The sequence below is a fragment of the Muntiacus reevesi genome, chromosome 2, assembly GCF_963930625.1.
Source record: "Muntiacus reevesi chromosome 2, mMunRee1.1, whole genome shotgun sequence".
Taxonomy (NCBI): Eukaryota; Metazoa; Chordata; class Mammalia; order Artiodactyla; family Cervidae; genus Muntiacus; species Muntiacus reevesi.
In genome coordinates this window covers 37,035,891-37,046,369 of record NC_089250.1, presented here as the reverse complement: position 1 = coordinate 37,046,369, position 10,479 = coordinate 37,035,891, and the positions used below count along the sequence as shown (strand labels likewise).

The 10,479-nt window shown below is 46.4% G+C and overlaps 1 long non-coding RNA gene across 1 annotated transcript; it reads right to left on the bottom strand.

Moving 5' to 3' along the window:
* Positions 1–505: 505 nt before the first annotated feature.
* On the bottom strand, positions 506–6,416 carry LOC136158995 (uncharacterized). The gene is made up of 3 exons (XR_010661385.1): positions 6,336–6,416; positions 716–838; positions 506–596 (listed from the first exon to the last, which is right to left on the bottom strand). It is a non-coding gene; the product is annotated as an uncharacterized lncRNA (long non-coding RNA).
* Positions 6,417–10,479: the final 4,063 nt, after the last annotated feature.

Genomic DNA, 10,479 nt, shown 5'->3' with positions numbered 1-10,479 from the left:
TTGTCAAACATGTTGCTGCCTCAGGGCCTTTGCACATCCTGTTCCCTCTGCCTGGAAAACTGGTCTGCCTGCATCTTCCCTCAGCTGCTCCTTCAGGTGATTCTGATTTTAGTGACAGTGTCACTGGAAGCTTCCCCTGAGAATCCTAAGACAAGTCCCCCACACACACACTCATTTTCTGTCTCACTGTCTTGCGCTATTAGTACCTGAAATTATTTTGATTGTTTAATGCCGATGGTCACCCCTGCCATCCCAAGCTTCCTTTCACAGAGGGTCTGTGTCTGTTCTGTTCACAGCTATGTCTCCAGCCCCTGGAGCATAGGTGGTGCTCAAAAACCACATACTGAGAATGAACAAATACTTATTGATAGCTAGGCGACATGTCGTGTTTATTCAGTCAGTCTGCCAACTGTTTTCCAAAAATCAGAGACTGTGAGGCAAACATGGCTTTTTCCTCCTCTGCTGAGAGCGGGAACCACCCCAGTGGCTGAAGGAATCTGCCCGAGACGTGCTGGCGGCCGCAGGTCTGAACATTTGCCGGGGAGGCTCCACGTCAGCTGTGGTGATGACCGGGAATAAGGAGGGCATTGTGCTGCCTGCAGAGACGGATGGTTCCAGAACAGCTTGGGGAAGCACCTCTGTAGCCAGGTGCTTTGTTCCTCTCTCTTTTTTCTCTCCTGACTGTGAGCGAGGAAACCAGGCCAGCTAGCCTTACCTTTGTTCCTCCTGGCTCTCAACGTGGGCTCTCTTTAACGTCGTGGTGTTGGCACGAGCCTTGCCAAGGCCACAGTGAAATTTTCTAACCCAGGCCAAAGGTGGAGCTCATTAACTTTCATGCCTGCAAGAAAACACTTCTTTAGGAATTGGCGGGTTTTCTTTCTGCTAGAGAGTGAGACCTCTGCAAGGAAGATGAGTCTAGGTTTGTAGGTGGGTCGTTCGAGGAAAAAACGCAGTGGACCCACAGCGGTCACAGGTCAGCCAGAGCCGGGCACTGTCCACACCACAGGCTCCCCACTGCAGTGGCCTGATGGCCTGAGCAAGTGCCCACCCAGTGCATTTCCAGAAAGTCCTCTGCCCTCTCTTCCTTCCTCTTCTAAAATGTGCACAGTTCCTGGAAGGCTCACACCTGAGGTCAGGTGAGCCATCTCCCCTGTCCGGACCTGATACCACTCTGTAAATTGCCAGGATCTTTTTACATAGCAGTAAAACTTTATTTTATTTATATATAGATGAAATGTGTATTATAATGTTAAATATTTAATATATATTGAAATAAAATATGTGTATTCATTAATAGAAAATAGTATAGAAGGGGGCTTCCCTGGTGGCTCAGTGGTAAAAAATCCCTCTGCCAATGCAGGGGACATGGGTTCAACCCCTGATCCAGGAAGATCCCCCACATGCCACAGAGTAACTAAGCCCATGCATCATAACTATTGAAGCCCAAGTGCCCTAGAGTCTGTGCCCTGCAACAGAAGAAGCCACCACAGTGAGAAGGCAGTGCACTGCAATGAAGACCCAGCACTGCCAAAAATAAATAACATAAATAAAATTTAAAAAATAAAAGAAAATAGTATAGAAGGGAAAAAGTGGATGATGTCACATGGCAAGGGTTGGGACTTCAGGTGATTTTTTTTTTTTAATAGAGGATTCCATTCCTAAGTACCTAGCTTTATTTTTAATTAATTAATTATTTTTATTTTTGGCTGCACTGGGTCTTCATTGCTGTGTATGGGCTTCTTGTAGTTGTGGAGAGCGAGGGCTACTCTCTAGTTGAGGTGTGTGGGCTTCTCACTGCAGTGGCTTCTTTTGTCATGGAGCACGGGCTCCAGGGCACCTAGGTTCCTGTAGTGAGGCCACATGGGCTCATTTGTCCCATGGCATGCAGCATCTTCCCAGATTTGGGATCGAACTCATGTCCTCTGCATTGGCAGGTAGGTTCTTTACCATTGGACCACTAGGGAAGTCCCTTCAGGTGATTTTTCACGCGTTCAATGAAATGATATCCTTGTTTAGAAAGTCTGCCTTTGTGTATATGTTGTGGAGAAGAAGAATGCAAAAATCACATGGATCTTTAATATAAACTTGAATGCGTTGCTGATGCAGATGGGTTAGAGGCTGGTGCCCCATTCTCATTGCCTGCCTTCACTTTGCTCTGCCTTTAGGGGCATTGCATGGTAAGTCAGTAACACTTCAGTGTGAATTACTCTGCGTTCATCTCCTTCTCTTTTTCTCTCTCTCATACACAGGCATACACACAGACACGCACATAACACAGGTGGCACCCAGAACTCTTGTGAGAGTTTGTGAACTTACAATGGAAGAAGGAATAATAGTTGCCTAAGTTAAAACCGGCTAATGAAATTCTATCAAGGACTGGATTTTTCTGCCCGCAGTGGCCAGCGGCAGTCTAAAGAAGAGCGTCAATGGGGCCACAGGCTCTGTTCTCATCCCCCAGATCTAATTTGTCTGCCGCTCACATTCAGATTGGAGACTGGATGCTTGGGCTGATCTGAGACAGTCTGCTTGATCTATTAGCTGGTGGAAGGGCCTGCCAGGCCAGAGGCAGAGAGCCGAGCCCAGTCACCCTCGCAGGCCCTTTCTGGATTTTCTTTTCTTTTTTGCTTCTGGTTTAAAGATGTTCTTCAAAACTCTCACTAATGATTAAAAAAGGAGAAGAAGCTGATTAACAGAATTCAAGAAGAGCCACGTGGTGATTAAGAGATTCAGGCAAAGACACAGGGGAAAAAAGGCTACAGGAGCTGCAGTTTTTAGGCCTGGAGAAAAGAACCCAGAGGAGGGGATGGAATAATGATTACTAAGTGCCAGGAAGTCACTAATCAACCAATATGCACTCCGTGAACACTGAACAGACACCGGAGTCACGTGGGCATGCCTCAGCTGTGCCCTAAAGCCAAGAGGAATAAGACTTTAAACAAAAGTACACAAGGAAGTGGGAGGGATTTAAGACAGACACAAGAAAGGACTTCCAAAAGCAAAAAGCAGATCCTTGGCAGAACCAGAAATCACAGTGGATTCAGCAGGACCAATACATGACACGGGTCTTTTAGAAGTTATTAACAATAAAGATTCCTGTACACAGAATCTCCCAGCAAACTAACGCTCAGTTGTGTTGGGGCAGACTCTCCAGGGTGCCAGTGAGGAGGGAAAATATATTCAGAAGTTTGGTGGAGGAGGCAGTCCTGCGAGATTTTCAAAGGAAGAGAGAAAACAGAGTTGATCCAGCTCTGCACACCCACCAAGAAGCAGGGTCTGGAGAATGCGGTGATGGTTCCAGGATGAAGGAGCAAAGACAGCTTTTGAAAGGGGGCAGGAGGGGAGGGTGTGAGACTGTGCAGAGGCACCACATGGGCACAGGCGGCAGGGACAGAGCCTGCTGAATGTCCGGGGCACCAGGCTATGGGGAATCCACACCAGTCAGGCAGAGAAAGGAAGACCTGACATCATGGGAACCATCTGAGTCTCCAGAAGGCAAAGCAGGTGAGAGATGGAGACAGTGGTTTCGGAGGTTGCGTTTGCTCAAAGTGAGGGGATGGATTGGAAAGAGAGAGAGCAAGAGAGAACACAGTTGGGCTTTTCACGGCTCTGTACACACTTCATGTTGTTTACTTTGGAGCATCTACCACAAGCTGGACGTTAGTCTAATGAATTACTGATTGCCTGCCCCACGCCTACCACAAGCTCACTGGGCATAGGGTCCTGTTTTTTTTTGTTCTCCATTGAGTTCTCAGCCCGGAGCATAGACTCTAGTGTACAGCAGGATTCCATAAATGTTTATCAAAGGAACAAAACCAGGTGGCGGGGCCAAAGTTCAGACATCCTGAACTCTTCATTGCTGGTAATTTTAGAAGAAAAGAGTCAAGGTGTCTAATGAGCTAGGCTAGTTAAGGAGGCTTTCTGCTCAGGGAGAGCCTTTTGACTTTACAGGCCTCAAATTGTGAATCTGCATATCCAGTGTGAGGCATCTAGTCAAGTCAGGTGACCTCACAGCCACAAGGTATTGCTTATGATTGGTGTATCCCACCTGAGACAGAGGGGTGTGATTCCAGGATTCCTAGGACAATGGACCTGAGCAGCTTAATAGAGCAGTGTCTGCAGTTCACCAAATGCTTGCTGTTACCTGAGGAGCAAGTTGAACGGGGAATGCCTGGAATCCCAGAAGAATAGTTGAGAGGAGGAAGGTTTCATTAATTCCTGTAGGGTCTGTTATACCTGCTCATTCTCCCCCTGGCTTTTCCACAGCAATAACTTTGTCATTTATAAGTGTGATGTCTTGAGTGAGCTGCTTAACACTTCTCTGAACACCAGCTGCTTTACCTGTAAACAGGTAATAATAGTAATGCTTCCTTCTCATGGTTCTAGTAAGGATCACTTGCAAAGCACTTTGGAAATAGGAAGGTGCCAGGCAAACATCATCCATCTATTTTCCCTCCATATTTTCTTTGGGGATTCAGCCGGCACCAGGACAGCCCTCGTTTTCACAAAAGCTTCTATCTCTAATCTCACTTCCAACATCAGCCACACAACAAACCAAACATTTTTGACTCAAGTTATCTTTAACTACCATTAGCCACCATAAAATTTAGTAATTTGGGATCTCTCTTGCCATCTATTTTCTTTGTCTAAGTTTTCTTTTTTCTTTTGGCAGTTACTATAATTTATCTATGGGCTTCCCTGGCGGCTCAGTGGTAAAGAGTCCACATGCAATGCAGGAGATGTAAGAGATGCAGATTCGATCCCTGGGTCAGGAAGATCCCCTGGAGGTAGAAATGGCAACCCATTCCTGTATTCTTGCCTGGAGAATCCCATGGATAGAGGAGCCTGGTGGACTATAATCCATAGGGTCACAAAGAGTCAAACATGACTGAAGCAACAGAATATGCACACATAATCTATCTATTAAGTTTTTTCTTTAAGTGTATAACAACATTATTCTGATTTTGAGTAATGCTGCTGCAGAATTTAAATCATCTGGGATGTCGTAGGTCCCCTGCTAGAGATTTTGCAAAACTATAAGATAAATGGGCTGACTGTGGAGTGTTACTGTTTCAAAACCTTTAAATCCTAAATTCCTGTTTAAAGGAGCTCACAGGGCCCTACAATCATTCATTCATTTGTTCATTCAAGAAATACTTATCAGTTTTGGATCACCTCAGTTGGTATGCTCTTCGCATGTCCTCTGCCATTCCTTTGCATATTCACAGCCTCTGATTGCAAACACCAGCAACCTTTCTTGATTTTTCTCTATGGGCCTGGGCTGGAAATGCCAGGAGCAGTCTTCAACCAGTGATGGGTGGGAGCTGGTGAATAAGTACTCTGGCTTCCTCAGTTCTCAGTTTGGATACCTCTGAGGCATAAAGTTCCCTGTCTCCCAGGGCTCTTCAGCAGGATTCAGCTTCAGCTGCCCGCGGTGGAAATTTGCTGGTGATACACTGTTTACTGACTGTCTTCCTCCCCCAGCTCACTTCCCCACACCCGTCCTAGTGATTCCTGGGATTACCTTCCACATAAAATGCTTTCACTCACATCTCCTTCTTAAGGTCTTCTTTAGAGGAGAGCCAACCTAAGGTGGGTTTTTTTTAACTAGAACCAAGCCATAGGGTTAAGGGTTCAGGGAACACAAGGATCCATCAGAACAAGCTATTGCCTCCAACGAGTCCACTGTTCAGAGATGGTGTGAGGTGTATGTTGAAATGTCACCATAAGCACGTGCAGTATTTTGTTTTCTGACATTTTCAAATCTTGTTGAGTCTGTCTTATACACACACACACACACACACACACACACAAACACACACACACCCTCCATTCCAGTCCAGGTGACTCTTTTTCAGATTTTTTTTTCTTTTTTTCTTGATGTGGACCATTTTCCAAGTCTTTACTGAATTTGTTACAATTTTGCTTCTATTGTTTCTGTTCTGTTTCTTTGGGTGGCGGGGTGGGCAGGAGGCATGTGGGAATCTTAACTCCCTGACTAGGGATCAAACCAGCACCCCCTGCATTGGCAGGTGAAGGCTTAACCACTGGAACTTCCCAGGGAAGTCCCCAGGTTACTGTTACATTCAGTGGTGTGAAGGAGTCAGCTGCCTCATAAGAGCTGATTGTTGCATTTTCAGGAATTTTTTAAGCAGTTCATTAAATGCAGTCATTATTAAACATCTTTATCATATAAACTTACAATGACATAGATTATATTAAAAACAAAAGTAATAGATACTCATCCTCAGCACTTCCTAATTATCTGACTGCATGTTACTATTATATCTGCCTTTGAGATTATTTATGAGATTATCTGATTTATAATAGTACTTTACCTTGAATTTCTTTCCACTTTGTTGTTCGGTTACTCAGTAGCTTCAGATCAACTTCGATGGGAGTATTCACACCCGAGAAACTGCCAAATGCTGCAAATGAGGAATGCTCCCCTAACCCCTACCTCCCAAAGCCAACTGTTAAATATTTACCAGCACATTAACTGTATCTTGCCTGGAATCTTACAAAAGCCTTGAAACTGGTCCTTGGATCCTCTATCACACATCCTAATGATTCTGCCCTCCACGGCTAAAGTAAATCTTTTTTTTTTTTAGAGTGCTTTTTTTTTTAAACGTGGACCTTTTAAAAAATCTTTTTTGAATTTGTTATGGTATTGCTGCTTCTGTTTTATATTTTGGCTTTTGGTCAAGAGGCATGTGGAATCCTAGCTCCCCAACCAGGGATTGAACCAGCATCCCCTGCATTGGAAGTGCAAAGTCTTAACCTCCAGGACTGCGAGGAAAGTTCCTTTTAAAATGCAGATCAGATGACCTTACTCTTCTGCTCCAGGTTCCCACTCCCCCTGGCTGGGTGGATCTTGAGGCCCCTTATCCTATCTAGCACCTTTCTGCCTCCTGGCCTTTGCCTTCCTCTCCCTTCCTCCTTGAGCTTCAGTCACACAACCTTAAATATATTTATGTATGTATTTATCTGGCTGCACTGGGTCTTAGTTGCATCACATGGGATCTAGTTCCCTGACCAGGGGCTGAACCCGGGCCCCCTGCATTGGTGGCACAGAATCTCAGCCACTGGACCACCAGGGAAGTCCCCACATACCCTTCCTTTTGTCTCCTGAAACAGCTGCCAAGCTCCTGTTTCAGGGCACAAAACTGGCTTTTTTCACTTATTCTTCCTTCTTTACATAAGATCAGCTTCTTCTCAACTGAACCATCACCTCCCCAGAAGCATTTTCTCTGACCAGCCTCTTGCATCCTGGGCACTCCCACTCCCAAAGGCCCACCCCTCCACTACCTGAGCCCCATCTCCTTCCTTGCAGCCCTTGGCACCATCTTGGTTCACCTTGCTTATTTATCAGTTGTCTCTTTCTTTTCCCACTAGAATGTGGACTCCAAGAAAAGAACCCTTTGCCGTATTCAAGGCTGTCTCCCCAGCACCTAGAACAGGACTGACACGTAACAGGTATAGAGTTGAATTCATCTGTTGGATTAATGGATCATGTTTCATCCCCCCTTTCATTGCTCCCCACAGTTTGGCGGCCACCTTTTCACCTGCCCCTTCCTCTAAAGCTGTTTTGTGAAGGTCCCTCATGATTCCTGAGTTGCCATGTTTGATACACACTTCAGTCTTCATCTTGCTGAATCTCCAGGCTGCATTAACCATTCTTCACTTTTTAGAACTCTCACTTCCGCAACCCCTCTCTCTCCTGATTCACCTTTTCCTTGTGTTTCTTGGACTCAGTGGTAGGTTGCACCAGTGGCACCTTTTCTTCATCCTGTTCGTATTTATTCCTCCCTGAACCTGGGTTTGTCCATGTGAGGTGCTTTGACCAACAGAATGAGGTAGAAAACAAAACAGCTCTAAGCCTTCCAGGGACCTTGTGTACTCCTGCTTATTTCCTTTTTCTCTTTCTCAGCATCACCATGAGAAGTGAACTCCCTCTCTAGCCTCTGATATCCCAAAAAAGGAGTGAGCCAAGTGGAGCAGCATCTGAGATGCTCCAGTCAAACCCAGACTGGAGTGTACCACTCCCCCCAGCCCACCCTACACAGAAACCAGCCAAGATCAGTCAAGCCTCAGCTGACCCATAGACATGTGACCTCTAATAAGGAAATGGGGGACTTCCCTGGTGGTTCAGTGGTTAACAATCTGCCTGCCAATGCAAGGGATAAGGGTTCCATCCCTGGTCCAGAAAGATCCCACATGCTGCGGAGCAACAAAGCCCATGTGCCACAGCTATTGAGCCTGTATTCTAGAGCCCAGGAACAGCAACTCATGAAGCCCGAATGCCCTTAGAGACTGTGCTCTGCCACATTTTTTTTTCTTTTTTAAGTGACATTTTCCTTGTTTGTCATTTATCACCCTTTTATAGTTGTTGATAAAGTAAAAACCTCTTTTTACACTGTAAGGTATCTTCTTCTCTTTCTGCCTACTCTTAAAAAAATATCTGCAAGTTAGAAAGCAAAGCCCCGTGGTGAGTTAATGGGCCGTACAAGGTTATTATTCTTGTATGTTTAGTTTTTCGTAATAAGAATGTTTGTTTTTAATATACAACTAAGATCCAAAAGGACATCTTTTTTTCTCTTTTTTTCCTAGAGTTAGGCTGAGGGCAGAATAATTTGCTTACAAATCAAATTCACCCTCTTCAGGAGCTCATAATTTGATGACATAACTATCACTATCACCAAGGTGTGGCACGTTCAAATTACCTCTAAGTGGGTCCCTCGGGCCTGTGATGCTCCCCTTTTGAGATGCATCTCTTTTGGCCTTCTCCTTCACCCTTCAGGCTTTGGCAAAACGCCACAGCTCAGCGGGGCCCCTCGTGCACTGTGCCATGTTAGATCATAGGCCTCTGTCCTGTTTTCCCACCTTCCCACCGGGCTGGCTTTCCATTCTCTTTCAAGCCACCGCTGTCACCCCCTGCTCTCCTCTGTCTGAGTGCCCCTTGACATCTCTCTGACTTGCTTGCATGTGACAGCCCCTCACTGGACTGTCATCCTAGGGGGTGGCAGGGACCTGATTCCTGGGCTCTGGCCTGGTGCTGGCCCTGAGCAGACAGGCCCCGAAGGCTGTGCTGTGCGATTGGAACTGTCTCCTCCGACGTGAGTTGATAGTTCTGGGTTTGCTGCAGGGCCAGGGGTTCTGAGCCTGGGGAAGCCCCTGGCTCCCTCACAAGCACCCTTGTCCTGGCTCAGTTCCTGTTTTTCTGCAGACACTCATGGGGAGAGCACTGGGCTGAGATGTACTGAGGAGGCGGGACCAGGTCGAGGCTAGGTCCATGGAGCAGCGGCCGTGAGGGGTCAGGCTGGACCAGGCGTGCAATGGGGGTTGGGGTTGACCTCCCTATGGAGGTTGGACAAGGGGCAGGGACTGAAGAAAGGAGAAGGCAAAGGCCGGGCCACTCGTCCATGCTAAACCATATGTTGCACTGGGGCCAAGCCAGATGTCAATCACGGAGGGAGCAGACAGAAAGCTCCTTTATTTGCAAACACCCTTCACTTGCAGGGACTTTGTAACCTTATGGTTCATTTAACAACATTTATGGAACATGCACTTACGGAGCCCCCACTCTGTGCATGCGCTGTGTCAGCCTTGGGGTCACAGCTAGTAGAAGACTTTCGTCTGGACCCCAGATACCCCAGGCAATCAGACTCTGCCCAGGGCTTCTTGCTGCAAACAGCCTCTTCTCTCTGCTGAAAGGCTGTCTCTGACTTTAGTCCCTCCAGAAGAAGTCCTCCACCCACAAGGACTGGTGGGAGTCCCACCCTGTAGGTGGGACACCCCTGGGCAAGTTCCACATGGCATCCATGTGCCCAGCTGAGCCCTGGTTGCCTGCAGAAGTCACTTGCTTGACATTGCACTCTTCATCAGCCCTTCCCATCCTGCTGTCCCTACTAGTGTTTCCTGGGATCATCCCCCATGTGAGTGCCTTGCATCCAAACCCTCCCAGTCAGGATCTGCTTCTGGGAAAATCTAAACAGTATGAATGAGTCTTAAGAAGGAGGTCTCTGCCCACAGCAATGCTTCCCAGGGCAATGGGGTCTTTACTGGGTCTGTGTATCGCTCCTGGCTGTTTGCCAGCTTGGTAATGAATTCCAGGCACTCAACAAACACCAATGAATGAATGAGTGAACAGAAGAATGGAAGAATGAACCTCCAAAACCCAGACGGGGTAGTGATGTCTTACAAGATACACCCATGCTCAGAGAGCTTAACTGGTTTACCCATGGTCAACTAGAACTAGCTTGTAACATACAACAGCAGGAAACTGGAATTTTTGACTTCTGTGTGGAGCTGGAGTTCACCACTGGAAAAAAGACTGACTGTCCAAACTAATCCAGGTTAATTCCCCTTGATTAATCATTAATGTGCTAGGGAACTGCAGAGATTAAAAATAGGAATGAACGGTTTAACTTCAACCCAATCCCTTTTTATTCTCTGATGGCTTATCTTTGCACATCTTTCTAA